Source organism: Adiantum capillus-veneris, chromosome 18, assembly GCF_014529385.1.
Source record: "Adiantum capillus-veneris isolate H3 chromosome 18, ASM1452938v2, whole genome shotgun sequence".
Lineage (NCBI taxonomy): Eukaryota > Viridiplantae > Streptophyta > Polypodiopsida > Polypodiales > Pteridaceae > Adiantum > Adiantum capillus-veneris.
The window spans coordinates 68,426,369-68,445,028 of record NC_140948.1 but is presented as its reverse complement, the minus strand read 5'-3'; positions in this window follow the sequence as shown (position 1 = coordinate 68,445,028).

Here is an 18,660-nt window from a genome sequence, read left to right as displayed (position 1 = left end):
AGATCTTAGGTGTTGGAGATGTTCAATTGAAGTTTCAGAATGGCTCTTCTTTCACGCTGAAGAATGTGAGACATGTTCCCACAATTACAAAGAGCTTGATCAGCACAGGTTTACTTGACGATGCTGGCTACGTCACCACTTTTGGACAGAACATGTGGAAGATATCCAAGGGTTATATGACAGTAGCACATGGAGTAAAGTCTGGAGGACTTTACATGATTTATGTATCAAATGTCTCTAAAAATGTAATCAATGTAACCGAGCAGCCGAACGTTTCTTTGTGGCATAGCCGGTTAGGACATATGTCCAAGAAGGGAATGGAAATCTTGTCTCGTTCTGGTTATTTGCCTGGCTTGTCATTTAATGATTTTGAATTTTGTGAACATTGTCTGTATGGTAAGCAAACACAACAGCCACATAAGCATACAAGCAGTAGACGAGATACACAGTTGGCACTTGTTCATAGTGATTTGTGTGGACCTATGCCTAACCTATCTCTAGGGAGAGCTTCTTACTTTATGACATTTATAGATGATTACTCGAGGAAAGTATGGGTTTACTTTCTCAAGCACAAGGATGAAGCGTTTAGTGTTTTCAAAACGTTTGTGACACTTGTGGAGAATCAGAGTGGCAAGAAGCTTAAATGCTTACGCACTGACAATGGTGGAGAGTATGTTTCAAAGGCCTTTCAGGACTTTTTTGAGTCATAAGGTATAAAACGTGAACTTACTGCTCCTTACAATCCTCCTCAAAATGGTGTTGCTGAGAGGATGAATAGGACCATACAAGAGAAGGTCAGAAGTATGTTGTCTAATGCACAATTGCCAAAGGGGTTTTGGGCTGAAGCTGTATGAATAGCTGTTCATCTTATTAATAGATCTCCGAGAAAGGTTTTGCAGAAGGATTCAGTGGCAGAGATGGTATGGTCAGGCAAAATGCCCTCATACAAGCATCTCAGAGTCTTTGACTGTGAGGCATATACTGATGTTCCAAAGGAATTTAGGAACAAACTTGAGCCAAAGAGTAGAAAGTGCATCTTTCTAGGCTATGGTAATTCTGGTGAGATGGGGTAAAGACTTGGGGATCCCGAATCCAGAAAGGTTATCCGCAGTAATGATGTTCACTTTAATGAAGCCAAATATCATTCTAAACCAGAGAGGGTTGAGGAGATTAGAAGAGTTGTCTTCCAAGAAGATGGACCTGCACGTGCAAGACAAAATGTCAGGGCTCAAGAGGAGCAAGGACAGGATAGAGTGGAACCACAGGTTGTGGCTGAGCCTGAGCCACCTATTGTGCGTAGATCTGGACGTGTCACGCGACCTCTTGATAGGTTTGTTCCATCTATGAACTATGTCATGTTGACTGATTGCAATGAGTCTTCATGTTACAAGGAAGCAGTCCAAATGAAGGACTCCGGGAATCGGCAATTGGCCATGCAGTCAGAGATGACAGCTCTGCATAAAAACCAGACATGGAAGCTAGTTAAATTACCACAGGGCAAAAAGGCTCTACCTTGTAAATGGGTTTACAGGTATAAGATCACCGCTTATGATAGTCAGCCAAAGTACAAAGCAAGGCTTGTTGCCAAGGGCTTTATGCAAGAACAAGGCATTGACTTTGATAAAGTCTTCTCTCCGGTGGTCAAGATGACTACATTGAGATGCTTTATTGCATTGGTTGCCATATTAGATTTGGTGTTGCACCAAATGGTTGTCAAGACAGCGTTCTTGCATGGTGATTTAGATGTGGAAATTTACATGCAGCAGCCAGAAGGGTTTGTTGAGAAAGGCAAGGAAGATTTGGTATGCCAGTTGTTGAAGAGTCTTTATGGATTAAAACAATCACCGAGGGCATGGTACCATAAGTTCCACAAGTTTATGCTTTCTCAAGGCTACAAACGTAGTGAGTTCGATCACTGTCTATATAAAAAGAATGCTAAGGATGGTAGTTGGCTGATCCTTTTTTTGTATGTGGATGACATGTTGATTGCTGGCAAGCACTTGGAAGAAATTTCAGCTTTGAAGTCAAAGATGGCAAAATCGTTTGACATGAAAGACATGGGTGAGGCAAGTCATATACTTGGTATGCGCATTGAGAGAGACGGATCAAAGAAGTTGATTTGGTTATCTCAAACAGAGTATATTGACAAGGTTTTGCAACGTTTCAATATGGAGAAGGGAAAGGCATTGAGTGTTCCATTGCCACCATATGTGAAACTTAGCAAACAAGATTGTCCTGTGTCTGAGGAAGAACAGGATGAAATGGATAAGATTCCATATGCATGTGCAGTGGGTAGTTTGATGTATGCAATGATTGCTACTCACCCAGACATTGCATTTGCAGTGGGAGTAGTAAGTCGATACATGTCAAACCTAGGCAAGAAACATTGGGACGCAGTGAAAGGAATGTTGAGATACCTGAAAGCTACAAAGAGTATGCGTATATGCTATGGGAGTCAGGAGCTAAGTGTAAAGGGTTTTACAGACTCAGATTATGCAGGTGACTTAGACAACCGAAGGTCTACGTCAGGGTATGTCTTTACATTGGCTGGTGGAGCAGTATCATGGCGTTCTAGATTACAAGATTGTGTTACTCAGTGTACTACAGAGGCTGAATATGTTGCAGCATCAGAGGCATGCAAAGAATCAATTTGGCTTAATCGACTAGTAACAGATTTGGGAATCAAAGAAGAGATGCATGTGTTATATTGTGATAGTCAAAGTGCTATACAGTTGGCTCGCAGTCCAGTTTATCACTCAAAGACAAAGCATGTGGATGTGAAGTATCATTTCATCAGGGAAATGCTCGAGGATAAGCAACTTCAGCTTGTCAAAGTTCACACCACAGAAAATCGTGCTGATCTACTTACAAAAGGACTTCCCTCAGAGAGCTTTGCGCATTTTTGCAAGCAGTTACGTGTAGGGTAGTACATCACTTCTATGCATCTCTTGTATATTAGCTTGTATAGTAGCTGCTCTCACACTTAAAGTACCACATTGGACTTTAAGTGGGAGGTTGTTGGGATATAAAGCCCAATGTGGTCGCCCAGGTAAGTGGGCGGGCCGCCAGGTATGTACACATATTCTTTTGTTAAAACCTAATAAGAACTCACTATGCCCTACACGTTACAGTAGAGCGAGTTCACCATATCGTCTGGATGGAACACTCACTGATGACTTGGGAAGTTCTTTTACTTTTTGCATACTGAAAGAGGATCTCGTTCCTACAAACATTGTACTTAAATATTTATAATACTGAGTTGTTTTTGTACATATCTATTCCTTGATTCCATTGCCAGCTCTCTTTTGAATGTAAAACTTTAATTATGTCTTATTATTTAAGATTTAACAGCTACACACACACACACACACACACACACCCCCCCCAAAAGTGTCGCAATGATTGCTCAATGTGTGCACCTTGCTTGGCATGGGCGGTCACCCCATTTGTGATAAAGGGGCCCTGTTTTGGTATCCAAGTAAGCTTTTGATGGTGTGTATCATGTCAATGTCAAGGGGCTAATGCATGCTATTTCACTATGCTCTCACTTTACACCGTTGCAATAAGTTCAATGCAATGGGTAATGCAAAAAAAGAAAAACATGTCTCCGTATTTTTATAGGAACCACGATGAAACTTGTCAACTATTCTATTTAATAGTAAAGAAAGAAGATATGCAAGAGAAAAGGGTATTTTTAGAGGGTTACATGCTCTTACTATATTGTCAATATCTATGAATAGCATATTGTTTTATATTATTCATATCTCAATGATAGAGTTTAGCGTTCTACTCTTTTTTAGGCATGCAATAAGTCACAACCTATGATCCTTTGTGAAACATCCAAATCCCAGATTCCCACTAGCTCATCTGATTCACACATGTTATTGCAATGCCAAGAATATTCTAAACCTTCCTCACACTATGTATATCTTGATCTCAATATAGTAGTTTTGATAAGCAACAAACACAAACTTATCAGCTTGCCAGCATTTCCCCTTTGTGAATTTGTCTTTGCCACCATCCATTTGATGGATTGTACTCAATCTTTATGGCTACATGGACATGCACATCCATGCTTTGCTACAATTTAGTCCATTTTGATTATAAATTAAACAACCACAAACCTACTTTGCCATATGTTTTCCCTCTTATGCCTGCATCAAAATGCATTGGCGTCACTATTGGCTTGAATATGTCACCATGCCTCACATGGACCCCTTACATATTGTCATAAGCGATAGTGACATCCTTCTTATTATTTCACATATTGACATAGTGTCATATGAGGTATCTTTTTTGTTAGCTCCCTACCTTACCTAATCCCCTGTCCCTTTTACTCAGTTCCCTTTTATACATACATGAGCTTACTATTATCTTTGAGTTATCTTCCACTTTCTTGAGATAGTACGTCCTTAGTTTGTAAACAATTCCAAGTTCTTCAAAAGACAACTCAGATCCCAACAGAGTCTAAACTCGCTCTTCATTTCATGACTTTTTTCTTTTAGGGTTTCTATACCAACAAGGCCTGATCTTTCTATTGTGGTAACACATAGACACTTGCCTCTATCTTGCTTCTGCTTCTAAGCATGTGTCTATTTACTTGGAAAGGTAGCATAACTCGTTTCACTTTTCCTTGCAAACTAAATAGTTCCCACAATATTCTATATTTCAAAGCCTCAAGCTTACGCATTCCAATGGAAGATATGTTGTGAGTGTGTGGGAAGGACCTCCTCCGCTCCTAACGTCCATTGCGTAGCTGAGCAAGGCGCAAGAAGAGCAGCCATTGATGAAACCACTTGTGTGGTAGGGAGCTGAGAAATGAAAGGTCAAAAAGCATAGTCCCAAGGCCAATCTCGTCGCATGCAGAGGAGAAGCACTGAAAGGGAATTAACACAGTTGCTATGGGGGCTGGACGCGAGTGCTCTCTCTCTCTCTCTCTCTCTCTCTCTCTATCCCTCTCTCTCTCTTTCACAACACACACGGTTGAAAGCATGAAATGGTGGTCAGTTTTAAGGGTTTTTCTAGGTGGTTTTCAAAGTAGTTCTCAACTTTTATTTGTTCTCTTCAAATAATTTATGGGGAATGTGGAAAATTGCAAGAAATGGAAAATGCCACCACTTCAAGAATGCCATCATTTTTTGAACATCGTTTATGGGTAGAGGCTGACTGTGACTTCTGTTGCATGCCAATCTACACAGAAGGAAGCTACCCACGCGCTACTCCATCTTCATGCACCCTGCGTGAACAAAGCGAGGAAGAACTGCGGATGCCTACCCTCTCTTTGCGACCTCAATCTTCATCGGGTATCGTCCCCCCCTCCCCTCTCTCTCTCTCTCTCTCTCTCTTGTTGTAGTTGAGCAATGTGTTTGTTTGAGGACATTGTGAATCATGGATTGTGTTTTTTTTGTTTGTACAATGATATGAAGAGTCCACCACGAAAGTGCACCATGGCAGAGCTGATGGTGGTTTAGCTAGCATGCTTTCATCCAGTAGCAAGCCTAGGAGCTCCACAACACTGGGCATAAATTCTGAAACTATCGGCGATAAAAGCATTGGTACATATCAACTCTGTCTCTTCAATTGTATAAATGTTCTTTTCAATGTTTGTTTACTCTATCAAATGTGGTTTGCAGCAAGATCTTCCTGGAGGATTCAATACCCCAAGCAAACGCGATTCTGCTACACACGAGAGGAGTTGCATGAGAAGTATGGCTTAAGCTTGGAGGGCAAGCTCTACCAGCACCTCGGTGAGGCTGTTGTCATAGATCAGGATTGGTTGTCAGTCTTCATGAAGAAAAGGGAGAAGGGCTCTAAAATCTTTCTGCATATGATGCGACCTGAGTTTGTAGACGAATGCAGGTTACTGTTTCACAAAGTCTACCAAAGCATGCCAGCCAACAAAGAGATCACACACAAGTTTGCAATGTTGTTTATGTACAGGATCTTGCTCGGCAAGATCCTGCAGGTCGAAAGGTTGCATGGGCTGCTTTTGGTGAACATGTTTTGGACCATTGCAAGAAGCTTCTGGGTGGCATTGACAAGAAAGTAAAAATTTGGCTGGAGAATAATGATGGACATCACTTAGCCCCTTCGTCTTGACAATGTCGGGGCAAGTCAGAAAAGTGGGCAAAATGCTCTCTTATCTGGCAACACTTCTCTAGTTAGTGCCTCCTTCATAAGCTAACAAGTAAAAGCACCGGTGGAGCAGAATCTGGATGCAAAAAGGGATGCGTTAAAGGTTTTGAACACAACATTGGATAATGTGAGAGTAGAGCTACAAGACAAGAACCAAAATGTGTGGAAGATACAAGGGACATCTTCAGCCGCGACAGTGCTTCAAGGGCAATTGCAGGAGCTCCAGATATTGCGGTCTAGCATGAAGGGAGCTATCGATATTGACCCTTATTTTTTGGTGATTGAAGGCAAGATGGCTGCTCTAACTAGTGCACTCACAGCTCTTGGGGCCAATGCAAGTGCTCGAACATAAGAGATGAGGTGGATCGTCTCCAGGTATGTGTCGACCAAGTCAAGGTAGGATTTTTGTTTATGTGGTAATGCCCTAGGTACTTGACATGATACTCTCTTCTATTTATGTGGTTTTTTTTGCCATGCCAGTTATTTCTATTTATGTGGTAATGCCCTAGGTACTTGACATGGTACTCTCTTCTATTTAGGTGGTTGTTTTTGTCATGCCAATTATTTATGTTATGGTGTTAAGTGCCCAACCCACCTGACATGGTAGTTTTTTCTATTGTGGGGTTCTATCATGGTAATAGTGCCCAAGGTACTTGGCAAGGTAGTTTTTTTAACATGGCTTTCTTTTTGTTACGGTGACATTGACCAAGTAATTTTCCATGGTGGTTTGTTTTGCTATGAGTGTTTGTTTTTTTCATGGAAGTTTGTCTATTATTGTGGTACTTGTCATGCTAGTTTTTTCTACCATGACAGGTGTAGGGGTCATGGCTATTTTTTCAGGTATCATGAAATGGCCAAAATGCCTGTCATGGTACTTCTTTTGATCATGGTGGTGTTTTTTTCATGGCAGTATTTTCTGCTATGATACTTTTCTTTTTCTATGGTTGTAGTGCTCAAGGTACTTTTCTACTATCCATGGTATATGTCATTACCTTAGAGGTTTTTCGGAAAGCCATCTCTATTATGGTGGCAGTGCCCAAGGTACTTTTTCATGATTTTTTCTGCTATGGTAGATTGTTTCTTTAAGGAAGTTTGTTTGCTATGGTGGTTGTGCCCAAGGTACTTGTAAAGGTAGTTTTTTCTACCAAGGTGGTTGTACGGTCATTGCTGATTAGTGTGTAGTGTCCAAGGAACCATTCATTGTACTTTGTTTTTGGTCATGGAGCTTTTTTATCATGACAGTCTTTCCTATTATGGTAATAGCTTTTGCCTTGATGTTTTTAATGGAATGGCAGTTTTTTGTTATGGTGGTAGTGTCCAAGGTACTTTTCTACCTGCCATGGTATTTTTATTTGCCTTGGTGGTTTTTTGGAGTGTCCAAAGTACTTTTTTATGGTAGTTTTTTCTGTTAAAGGTACTTGTCATGGTACTTTGGGGTGTAATGGTGCTCCTCATATCTAATCCCTGTGGGACTTTTGTTATTCATTTGTCATGCAAAAAGAAGTGACTGACTTGGAAGCATCAGGGAGTACGTGTGTGCAATAGATCAACTTTTGTGAGAGCATGTTGGAGCAGGTGAAGGCTGGTGACACAATGTTACTGCTTTTGACAGCTGTCCAGCACTTGAACCACTTGCAGGCTACAATCTCTGTTCCAGGACTATGTGCTGCATTTGGTCTTGCATTCATGGCTTCCCATGTGGTTTGTGTATACACACTAGCATGTGGTCATGCATACCATGCTGTGTGTTTTGTTGCCTGGGTTGGATCAGAGACGGTATGTGCGGACGCCTCTTGCAAGAGTAGTATTCCGGATTCACTTAAATTAATGCTCCTGCATATAGGTTGGTTGCTCTTGCTCCCAATCTCATATAAATGCAAGAACTGTTCAGGTTGCCTTCAAGTATCTGCTGATTGCACAAGCCTGAACTTCACTGATGTGCTTGTAGGTTCTGGCCATATTCCTTGTGTGGCGCCGATACAGGATGACGTGCCAAAGGTTGTGGTACAAGCTAATCCTGAAGCCCATAGTGTGGACTCCAGTGAGGGCACTCCAGCTGTGAAGGTTGACCCCCCTGCAAGCACAACAGCAGTTGAGCCACAACCAAGTGAAAGCAGTCCAAAGGAAGATGCAACGGTTGACGATGCGGAGGCAATAGGGCAAGAGGGAGTGGATGTAGTGTAGCGCATGGTAGCTGGTGATGAGAATCTAGATTCTCCCATCTTTTTGAGTGACATGGTGAAGGTGTCAAAGAAGTGCAAGAAAAACGGTGATGGTAAGTGGTAATGGTATTGGACTTGTCAACTTCTATGCAATGTCTGCATGGGGCTGATGTGTTATTTTATGATATAGGTGGACCTTCCAAAAAGAATAGACCTTTGGAGTCCACACGTTCAAAGCAGCATGCTCAGCATGCAGATGGAGATATGGGAGACAAGGAAGCACCCAGATCACCTCCTGCCATGAAGAAGACTCCCAAAAAGAGTACTCCCCTATGCAATCCTTCTAATGTTTCCCACCCCCCCAAGACTCGAGTTTGCAAGAAATTGTGACTCTTCACTTGTAATACAAGAATCTGTGATTCTTGATTTTGAATGCAAAAGAAACTTTTTTGTCGACCTCTATGTTTTTGCCGCTTTTATGTTTCATAAGCGCAGTGTCTATGTTTTTGTCAGCCTCTATGTTTTTGTCGCTTTTATGTCAAATATTGCCTCATGTTTATTTTTCAATGTTGAATGCTGTCTTTTACAGATCATCCAAAGGAAAAGGGGACCCTCAAGCTACCCGTAGAGGAAATCATCATCATCAGAGATCCCCAAAAGTACATTCCCCCAGCTATCTCCTCCTTGCCATATGATGATCCAACCCAACTAGCCCTCATATTAGATCTTAATGGTGTACTTTGTCTTACATGTACACCTAATAAGTATGACCTTTCCTCTATCCCCGATATTGAGGCTACATCATTTGTCAAGCATGAGGAGGCAGATGGCAGGTACCTGTTTGTTCCAAAAGATGCACAGGATTTTATTGCATGGGCTGTGACATGGGCAAATGTTTACATATGGAGCAGTGCAATGCTCAGCACAGTGGGCTCAAGAATTCAAAGATGTTTTCCCCAGGTTCATAGCTATATTAGTGGATGGGCTGGACAACAGTTATGTGATGTGGGCAGTTACTATTTTGGTGGTGGAAAACCAGCATTTTTCAAGGTATTGCAGAATTTTTTGGCGAAGTTGCAGTGGTATGATACATGCAATGTCCTTTTAATTGACAATAGTTCTTATAAATGTCATTATAATCCCTGTGGTACTTACATCATAGTGCCTGGTATTGAGCACCACTCCAGCCAATACTTGTCAAAAGATATAAAGGCCTGGCTAGAAGGGTGGCAACATGCTACACATAGCCATGCCTTGGCGGACACATTCAACAAATCAAAACCTACTGATGACGACAAGTATGTATTCACAGCAATTGCAAAAGGGTTTGAAAAGACATTGTATGATGCGTACTTATGTGGGCCACATCTCACGCCCATAGAGTACAATAGACGTCATTTTTTAGGATGACAGATCCTTTATGTACCTTTTGTAACTAAACTAAACCCGTGCCAGGACCTTGTATATTTATATGCTACTTTCTATGTGGAAACCAATTTTTTGGCTTCATTTTGATTGCCATTGTAACTCATGTAATGACTTGATGTCAAATTGATGAAGATGTAATATATTCCAACTGGCTGGATGCGTTGTCTTTGTGTCCCAGCATTGAAGTGTTATTTTTGTGATTCTGTTATTGTTTCCCAATTTAAGATAGTTACAATGTAAGGTACTTTGGGTTGGCATACCAAAACTTAACAGATTGTTATGTACAGAAACCACCTGAGGACTACCTATAAGGTACTTTGGGCTAGCATACAACAACTTTTACAAGTCCTTGTTTCCTACATAGTTTAAGACAGTTTCCACCTGTGAACTACATGTAAGGTACTTTTGGTTGGCAGAACTGTAAAGTACCTATAAGGTACTTTGGGATGGCATACAAAAAGTTTTACAAGTGCTTGTTACCTACATATCTTAACATACAGAAACCACTTGAGGACTACCTTAAAGGTACTTTGGGCCGATAGATAAACTTTTAGAAGTGGTTGTTTCCTACATATTTTAATAGAAGTGCTTGTGAACTACCTATAAGGTACTCTAGGTTGGTAGACTGGTACTTTGTGTTCCAGAATTGAAATGCTATTTTTGTTACTCAAGTAGACAAAAGCGTTTACAAGTGCTTGTTTGGACTGGCCTGCAAGAGGTTTTGAAACCTATGATAGGCTCCTACAAAAACCACCTGTGGAATAGTTGCATGGTACTTTGAAGCTAATTACTGGTACTTCTATAAGTTACTTGGGCAGCAACCTATATCACTATTGGCATACTGTTGTACACATTTTCGTATACCTCTGCAACGAGTTTGAACTTATGTGACTCTCCTTTTAAGGGTTCCAAGGGAATCTTAATTGATCTAACCAAGTGTGATGCAAGAAGCACTTTTGATTGACTAGCAGGCATGTAATAGATATGCTCGGAACCTTCCACTAGCTCGTAATAGTACCCCTCAACCAAATAGCTCCCTGCAGAAAGTATGTTTCCCCAGGAATCACTCAAGGCTCTTGTTGTTTTGTATTTCTCCTGTGAGCACCTCAAAAGGTAGAAGTCAGCTCCATCTTCATTGGAATTGGTGGCAAAGGTATCACCGATGCATAGAGCATCACTAATTGCATCATGGTGCCCACCATACATCGGCAGATTTGATCCTTCGTCATCTCTAAGATATTCACTTTCTGCATTGTCACCATCCAATGCCTCAAGGGTTAGATACTCCCAGTTCTCAACATGTGTGTTGTTCAAGCATCGCCTCCAATGCTGGGATATACAAAATTCACAAAAACAAGAGAGAAGTCTGCAAACGGAGTGTACACTTGTCACTCTTGGAGTATCCATTGACACAGTGTATTGATTGTGAGCCTTCAACTCGCTTGCAATTCCCCTTCTTCTCCCTTGGCATCTCAATTGCTTGGACCTCCCAAAAAATCCGATTCACCCCTATGTGACTACTTTCATCATTAAATTTATGCTTCAAGAAGCCAACAACATCCTTGGCACACTTCATGTGCCATGCATCAGCCTTTAAATGCTCACGTGTTAAAGCCCTCTTAACAAGTGCCCCTGCCCCATCATGCTCCCCTTTGCCATGGCCCAAGGCAAAGAAGGTCCACATCATTTCAATGCCAGTCAAACCATAGTACATAAAACAATGACCCACCTTCAATGTTGGGCAGATTTTTTTTTTTGGAAACTTTTCATCAGAGGTGGAATAAAACCTAGCTTACCTTGACACGGAGAAGAACGGTCTAGATGACTTGAATTGAGTAGCACATCCATCTGACCACACCCAGTGCCGCTTCAAAAAGTTGAATCCCTAATTTTGAAGCCAAACACTATGCAGTTGTAACCAATGTTGCAGAAAGAGCGTGTCATGATCTTTGTCATCAAAAATGTAAAAATGTGTATATTTTAATACCTGGTCTTTCTCGTCTCGAATGTATGTAATGTGCACCAAGATGGTGACTTGTGAAGAGTACCAATGCATTGACTGGATTTCATTTTGCTCCTTAAATGAGTAATTTTCCGCAAAGACAAAAACAGAGACCACTACATCACTAGGAAACCTATGAATGCAATCTTTGAACTGCTAAGATTGCCACCGGGCAATAAAATTGTGTCGGACGTAAGTGGTCAGATGCTTTTGAAGAAAAGTTGTGAAATCCTTGCATCCCATTTCCTTCACCAGAAGATCCTTGCGCTTCTTGCCTTGAGAATGGGTTGAGGCAATGTCTTCAAACACCTCAACAGAAATTTGGGCTGCACTTTCAAGTGTTTCGTTTGGACAAATCATTAATCTCTTCGACCCACATTGAAGACATTCTCCCTTCAAGCAAGGCAGCTATGAAATGTGGAGTCCATTGGTTTTTCACATAACACACTTTCAGTCAATGCGCTTACGCTAGTGTATGTGTACGTGGCAGCTTCACACTTACTTGGAGCCTCTTTTGGCAAGCATATAGCACACATGCAGCCACGTCCATCACCATGCATGCCTGTCTTACTGTGTTTCATATGGTTGAATTCTTCCTTGAGATATATCATCTGAATATGAGCAATACAGCAGCACGTGTAACGGTCCTTCAACTTACGAAAAAACCAAGGTTTCAATCCCTCAAAACATCTTAGTGAGATCTTGATGTGTGGATATTGCATTTGGAACCTCCTATAAAGCTCACCCTGTGCAAGAAAAAATAAAACCCATTAGAGGCTTAGACTTTTTTCAAAGTAAAACCCATCAAAGTAAAAGCTCTGTGAGGTATTCAATGATTTTTTTATACCTCCAAAGTACCTAGAGCACCTCTTTACTATCATGGTACTTCCATGATTACCTTTGAAAAGAACTCTATGGTACTTTCAAGGCTACCTTTGCCAGGTATTCTAAACTCTTTCAAAGATCCAGAGTACCTAAAGAGCCTCTTTACTGTCATGGTACTTCCATGACTACCTTTGAAAGGAACTCTATGAACTTTTTCTACCTCCAAAGTACCTAGAGAACCCATTTAAACTCGCATGGTACTTTCAAGACTACCTTTGCGAGGTATTCTAGACTCTTTCAAAGATCCAGAGTACCTAAAGAGCCTCTTTACTGTCATGGTACTTTCATGACTACCTTTGAAAGGAACTCTATGAGCTTTTTCTACCTCCAAAGTACCTAGAGAACCAATCTAAACTCGCATGGTACTTTCAAGACTACCTTTGCGAGGTATTCTAGACTCTTTCAAAGATCCAAAGTACCTAAAGAGCCTTTATACTATCATGGTACTTCCATGACTACCTTTGAAAGGAATTATATGACTTTTCTCTGCCTCCAAAGTTCCTAGAGAACCTCTTCACTCTCATGGTAAATAACTACCTTTGAAAAGAACTCTATGGTACTTTCGAGACTACCTTTGCGAGGTATTCTAGAATCTTTCAAAGGTCTAGAGTACCTAAAGAGCCTCTTTACTGTCACAGTACTTCAATGACTACCTTTGAAAGGAACTCTATGAACTTTTTATACCTCCAAAGTACCTAGAGAACCCATTTAGACTCGCATGGTACTTTCAAGACTACCTTTGCGAGGTATTCTATACTCTTTCGAAGATCCAGAGTACCTAAAGAGCCTTTTGTACTATCATGGTACTTCCATGACTACCTTTGAAAGGAACTCTATGACTTTTGTCTACATCCAAAGTTCATACCTATGAAACTTTAGGAGCATACCTATGAATCATCAAGAAAATGTATTGGATGCTTTATGTAAGATTTTCTACCCAATCGTTTTCGACACACATCTTTTTTGTTTGGCAACACTCTTGTCTCTGTCTGCCAAAAGGAAAAAACAAGGTCTTTTGTTGCCTGTGTGATGGTGGAACTTTGAGGTAGTTGACGACTACATAACTGCAAAGGAAATGCGCCAACCTCAGCTTATTTTAACCGTGAATTGGTTGCTGCAAAGTTTCACCGATGCAATCCAGTAAATCTGTCCAACTTGGAGTTGCTAATAAACCTTGATGGATCTCCTTCACTATTCACCAACATCATGCAGTCAGCTCTTTTAATCTTTCGCTCCTCTTCAGACATGGATGCTTTGACTTTAGTAATTGTGCCTCGAATATTGGATAGTATTGACTTCTCAGATGCATGATGCAAACTTCTAAAAGCTGGTAGTCCTAGAAGACATTGAAAGACGGTTTTCTTAGCATCGCAAGTCATGCCTTTTGTTGCTTTTTGCCAGCATTTTGAGACTTTCATGCAAACCTAATTCACATATTCTATTGATCTTGAACCTAATGCATCACTTTCTCGTTGTCTCCTACGGCTCTCTCTTTTCATCATAGACCAATATTCTCGCATCCGATGGTTACCTTCATGGCGAATTGTGACTGAGTCATCCCTGTGGTAATTGTGAGTCATGTCATCATGATGTGGAGTGGATTGCGCATGCTGCTGAAATATTCAGAGCCCTGCAGTGTACTTGGAGGTGGCTCGTTGTGCACAATCCTCTCTTCAAAACATCTGACACCACAAGCAATGGCCGGCCATCCAACATGGCAATTGCGTGGAGGTTGTTGATGGTGCAGAACGTGCTGTCCCAAACTGCTGAAATTGACATTCCACAAAAGGTGACAATCAAGTGGAGGTTGCAGCTCGGACATAACCTGTTGGCCAATCTCTTGCTGCAACATCTCCATCCCAATCTCCTGGACCATAGTCTCCACACCTTATGACAATTCTCCACAAGGTCCCTCTACAAGTTCCTGCTGCAATTCTCCTTCTTCTTGCAAGGGGGGAAGAGAGAGAGAGAGAGAGAGAGAGAGAGAGAGAGAGAGAGAGAGAGAGAGAGAGAGAGAGAGAGCTTGTAGGCTACTGAAGGGGTAGGTAGAGAGTCTTGCATTCGACTAAATCAAGAACCGTTAAAGTAGTTGGCAGAGCGCCTTTAGAAATATTGAATATTTATCTTTTGGCTTTTGAAAACTGCCAAGAAAACACCATCCAAGAGTGCCTCACAAGAGGTGTCAAGGACACTACTTTTTGCACCACCAACCCATGCTTTCAGCCACACACACGCGAGAGCTGTGGCCACCAAGTGCGGACCAGGAGCCTTAGACTTGTGGAGCTGTAGTTTTTACTTCTCTTGCAAGCCAATTTGCCAATCTCATGCTCCATAACCAGTAGTGGCATGGGAATAGCGGAGACAACTGTCTCGATTGTCGATGCATATTAGGTTCTACATTCCTAAAAAATGTGGTGCTTCACCCACGGATGAGAGAGAGAGAGAGAGAGAGAGAGAGAGAGAGCACTTTTTGATGCATGGAAGGCTTCAGTGCTCGAGGATTTCTCAAGCTCAATAAAGAAGTAGTATAGATATCAAAGTATTAAATTTGTGGCTTGGAGTTTCTTTATAGCCTTCAAAAGGAAAAGTAGTGTAACCCTTTAAGTGACACATGGATGCCTCTCTCTCTCTCTCTCTCTCTCTCTCTCTCTCTCTCTCTAACACACACACACACACACACCAGTGCCCCATGCAAGGGTGTAATAGATTTTCAATAGGTGTACTCGGAATGGTGAGAGAGTGGATATACTGAGTATTCAACTTTTCTACGTCTATCACGCTCTTCTATTTTGGGGCTATTTGAGATTCCGAATGTTTGCAATAAGCCAAGTTTGTTGTATTTTTGCCACTAAAATTGTAATTTTTGGCTAGATTTCAAGCTTGCCAATGAAGAAAATTGACAAAAATTTTGCAAGTTTTAGTGTCACTACTAACAATTCTTCAAATTTCAACCTAAAATTCAAAAGCCTGTTTGATTGTGCAATTTTTTATTTTAAGATTTTTTTGATTAGAAAAAATATTTTTGGCAGGTCCTATTTGAGAAACCCTCTCCCTCCCCCCCCCCCCCCCCCTTCTGTGTGTGTGTGTGTGTGTGTGTGTGTGTGTGTGTGCATGCTCATGCTGTCCCACATAAGGTGTAGGTAGTGCCAATTGACTCCGAGATCATTTGACTCTGACCCTTTGTGCAAAGCTACAACATGCACATTCTCGGGGCTAGAATGAAAATTATACATGAAGGTGCCAAGTGCGAGATTTTAGCTCAACATTATAGAATGCGTGAAATCTTTAAAAGTTCTACACTTTTTGAAGCTCAAGTATCAATTTCAAGGCTAGAAAGGAAAAGACAGTTCTTTATGCTCCGCACAATTTAGCCTGGGCACATCCCAATGGGACATTGAGGGTCATTCGGACCGTCAAATTTGGATTGCGAGTAAATTCAAGGCGAAAAAGTAAATTTGGGCCAAGAAGTAAATTTGAGCTAGTCAAGATTGTCTTGTACCTTGCACGTCAAAGCCACAACCTGTCCTATTCAAGAACCTGCCCTATTCAAGGCATGGGCTCTAACCACCACGTTCACATGCTTTCACTGAAGATCATGGTACTCCTATGCATTACATTGTAAGTGCAGACTAATTTGTAAATTTGGGTGATGATCGCATGGTCTACAATGTGTGCGTGTCATGATCTATCACCTCCACCCTTGATCACATTTAACCATGCCCATGCCATATAGTGCTCGATGTTCTTTACGGCCTTCAAAATGCGAAGTACAGCCACCCTTTACAAAAGCAAAAGTAATCACCCTTCAAAATTGAAGGCTGGAGTGAAACTCCATGGCCTTGCTAAAGAGTTTAAATAATATAAATATAGATATAGTACTAAGTATTGTGACTTTTTGACAGAATTGAGAAATCAAAACTAAGTCTTTTCATTTTCTACCATCACAATACTTGCTACTTACCCTTCACTTTTACATTTCAAACCAAATGACTTGCTACTTACTCTTCAGTTTTACATTTCAAACCAAATGTTTCTTAAGGTTCTTGAAATGAAGGAGAGAGTGACACATGGATGCCCTCTCCTTCCTTGAAAATTTTAAGCTCAATTATATATAGTATAGATATAGATGAAATGGACCTTTCAAGCTCATTAAGTACGAAGAGCCTTTACTATGCAATAATATTCTCCCTCTTTGAAAAAGGACCGGTCTAAGAGAAAAATATACAGTGACATTCATAAATGCAAATAAGTCCTATGAATCTGGCTCTTACAAGCTAGTGAAATACAAATAGCTTTAAAGTATATAAATAATATCCTCCTTCCTTGAGAGCTTTTACTTTACAATATTGTTGCCCTTCCTTGATAATTGACCTACTTAATACTTGACTCCCCACCTAATTGTTGGGGATTCAAGCCTTTTGTCTGGTGTCTAGCATGTGGGAAACTCCCCTTATGAAGCATGTAGGCAGGTTCAGTCAGAACTGGAGTGTTTTTTGCATGGATACCTAAAGCCTCTTATATATGTAAGGCTTCTTGTGAATTAATGGAGAATCATAGTGTCTCTTTTCTCTTGCAGTATCGACTCTCTCTCTCTCTCTCTCTCTCTCTCTCTCTCTCTCTCTCTGCACCTGCACCCCGCCATGGCTGCACGCCATCACCCCCCACAGTCACCCTACCCGACACCATCCACTAGTATCAGAGCCTCGAGGCTTGTGCTTGATAAGCGTCGCCGGAGCAGCCCCTTACACCATAGAGGAGTTGCTTATCGACCTGCAACAATCTCAACAAAACCACCTGCAACGTTTGTGCCTTGTGATGCTCATGAGCCTTCGACACATGATCATCTTCTCTTTTGGCCTCTACAGCCCGCTGCAAGCAAATTTCACCATTGCGCATTGTGTCGGCTGCTACAGAAGCTCTTCTTTTTTTCCTAATTGTGAGTTTCACACTACACACTATTTTCAATCGGCTGTGTTATTTGAGCCTTGGCTAGAGGGTCTTCACACCCCCCACCAGTCAAATCTTGAAACACTTACAAGGCAGTCATAGCCAATAGAAGAAGCTTCTCAAAACGCTGCAAAGAAGTTAATTGGCAATAGTGCAAACAACTTCTCAGCATATCATCACATCCTCTTTTTGATATGCATATGTAACTTGAAGACGAAAACAAAGCTGTCAATGTGACATTGTGCTTGGTAAAATTGAGCCTTAAAGTTTTGAAACCTTTTCAAAAGGAGGTTTTCTATTTCACTTCAACATGGCATCAAAAATCGACAAGTTTAACGGATCCGGCTTCCACACCTAGCAAATCAAAGTGAAGGGATATGTGATGCGCAAGAATTTGTGGAGCGTCGTCAAGCCGCTACCAATTGACGAAGCATGTACATCCGCTGCAGTTACCATAGCGTTATCTGCCTAGCAACAATTCAAGGAAGAGCAAGTATTAGGTATTATTTTGACATCTCTTGAAGATGATTTTATTCATTATCTAGATGACATGCAATCTGCCAACACTGCCTGGATACAGCTAGAGAAGGTTTTTGGTGTTAAAGCTAAGTATTCCTGATGAGTCTAAAGATGGACTTGTACTCTCTTGCTATGCGTGTTGATGAAAACATTACATCTTTAGTTAATCGAATGAAGAGTATTAAAACTCAACTTGTTTATGTCAAAGCCCTAGTGCCAGAAGAAGATCTCATAGCTGTTTTGTTTTAAAAAGTTTGTCTGACAAATTTCATCAAATTGTTACTTTTTCAAAGGAGAAAGATCCGCTGCCCTCCTTGGATGGTATTATCAATTCATCACAGGAAGAAGAACGAAGGATATCGCGTACCAATTCTGCTATTATTCATAGTGCATATACTATCTCCAATGCAATATCCCCCATCAGTTCTTCTAATACTTCCAGTGCCTATGCAGTCACTAATTGTGCTTCTACCTTAGCTTCATCTCGACCTTCCATTGGTACCAGATCTTCTGCCATTTGTGGGTGCAACAATCATCAGACAAAAGACCGTTTCAAGAAGAATCCTTGTGTTCATTGTGGTA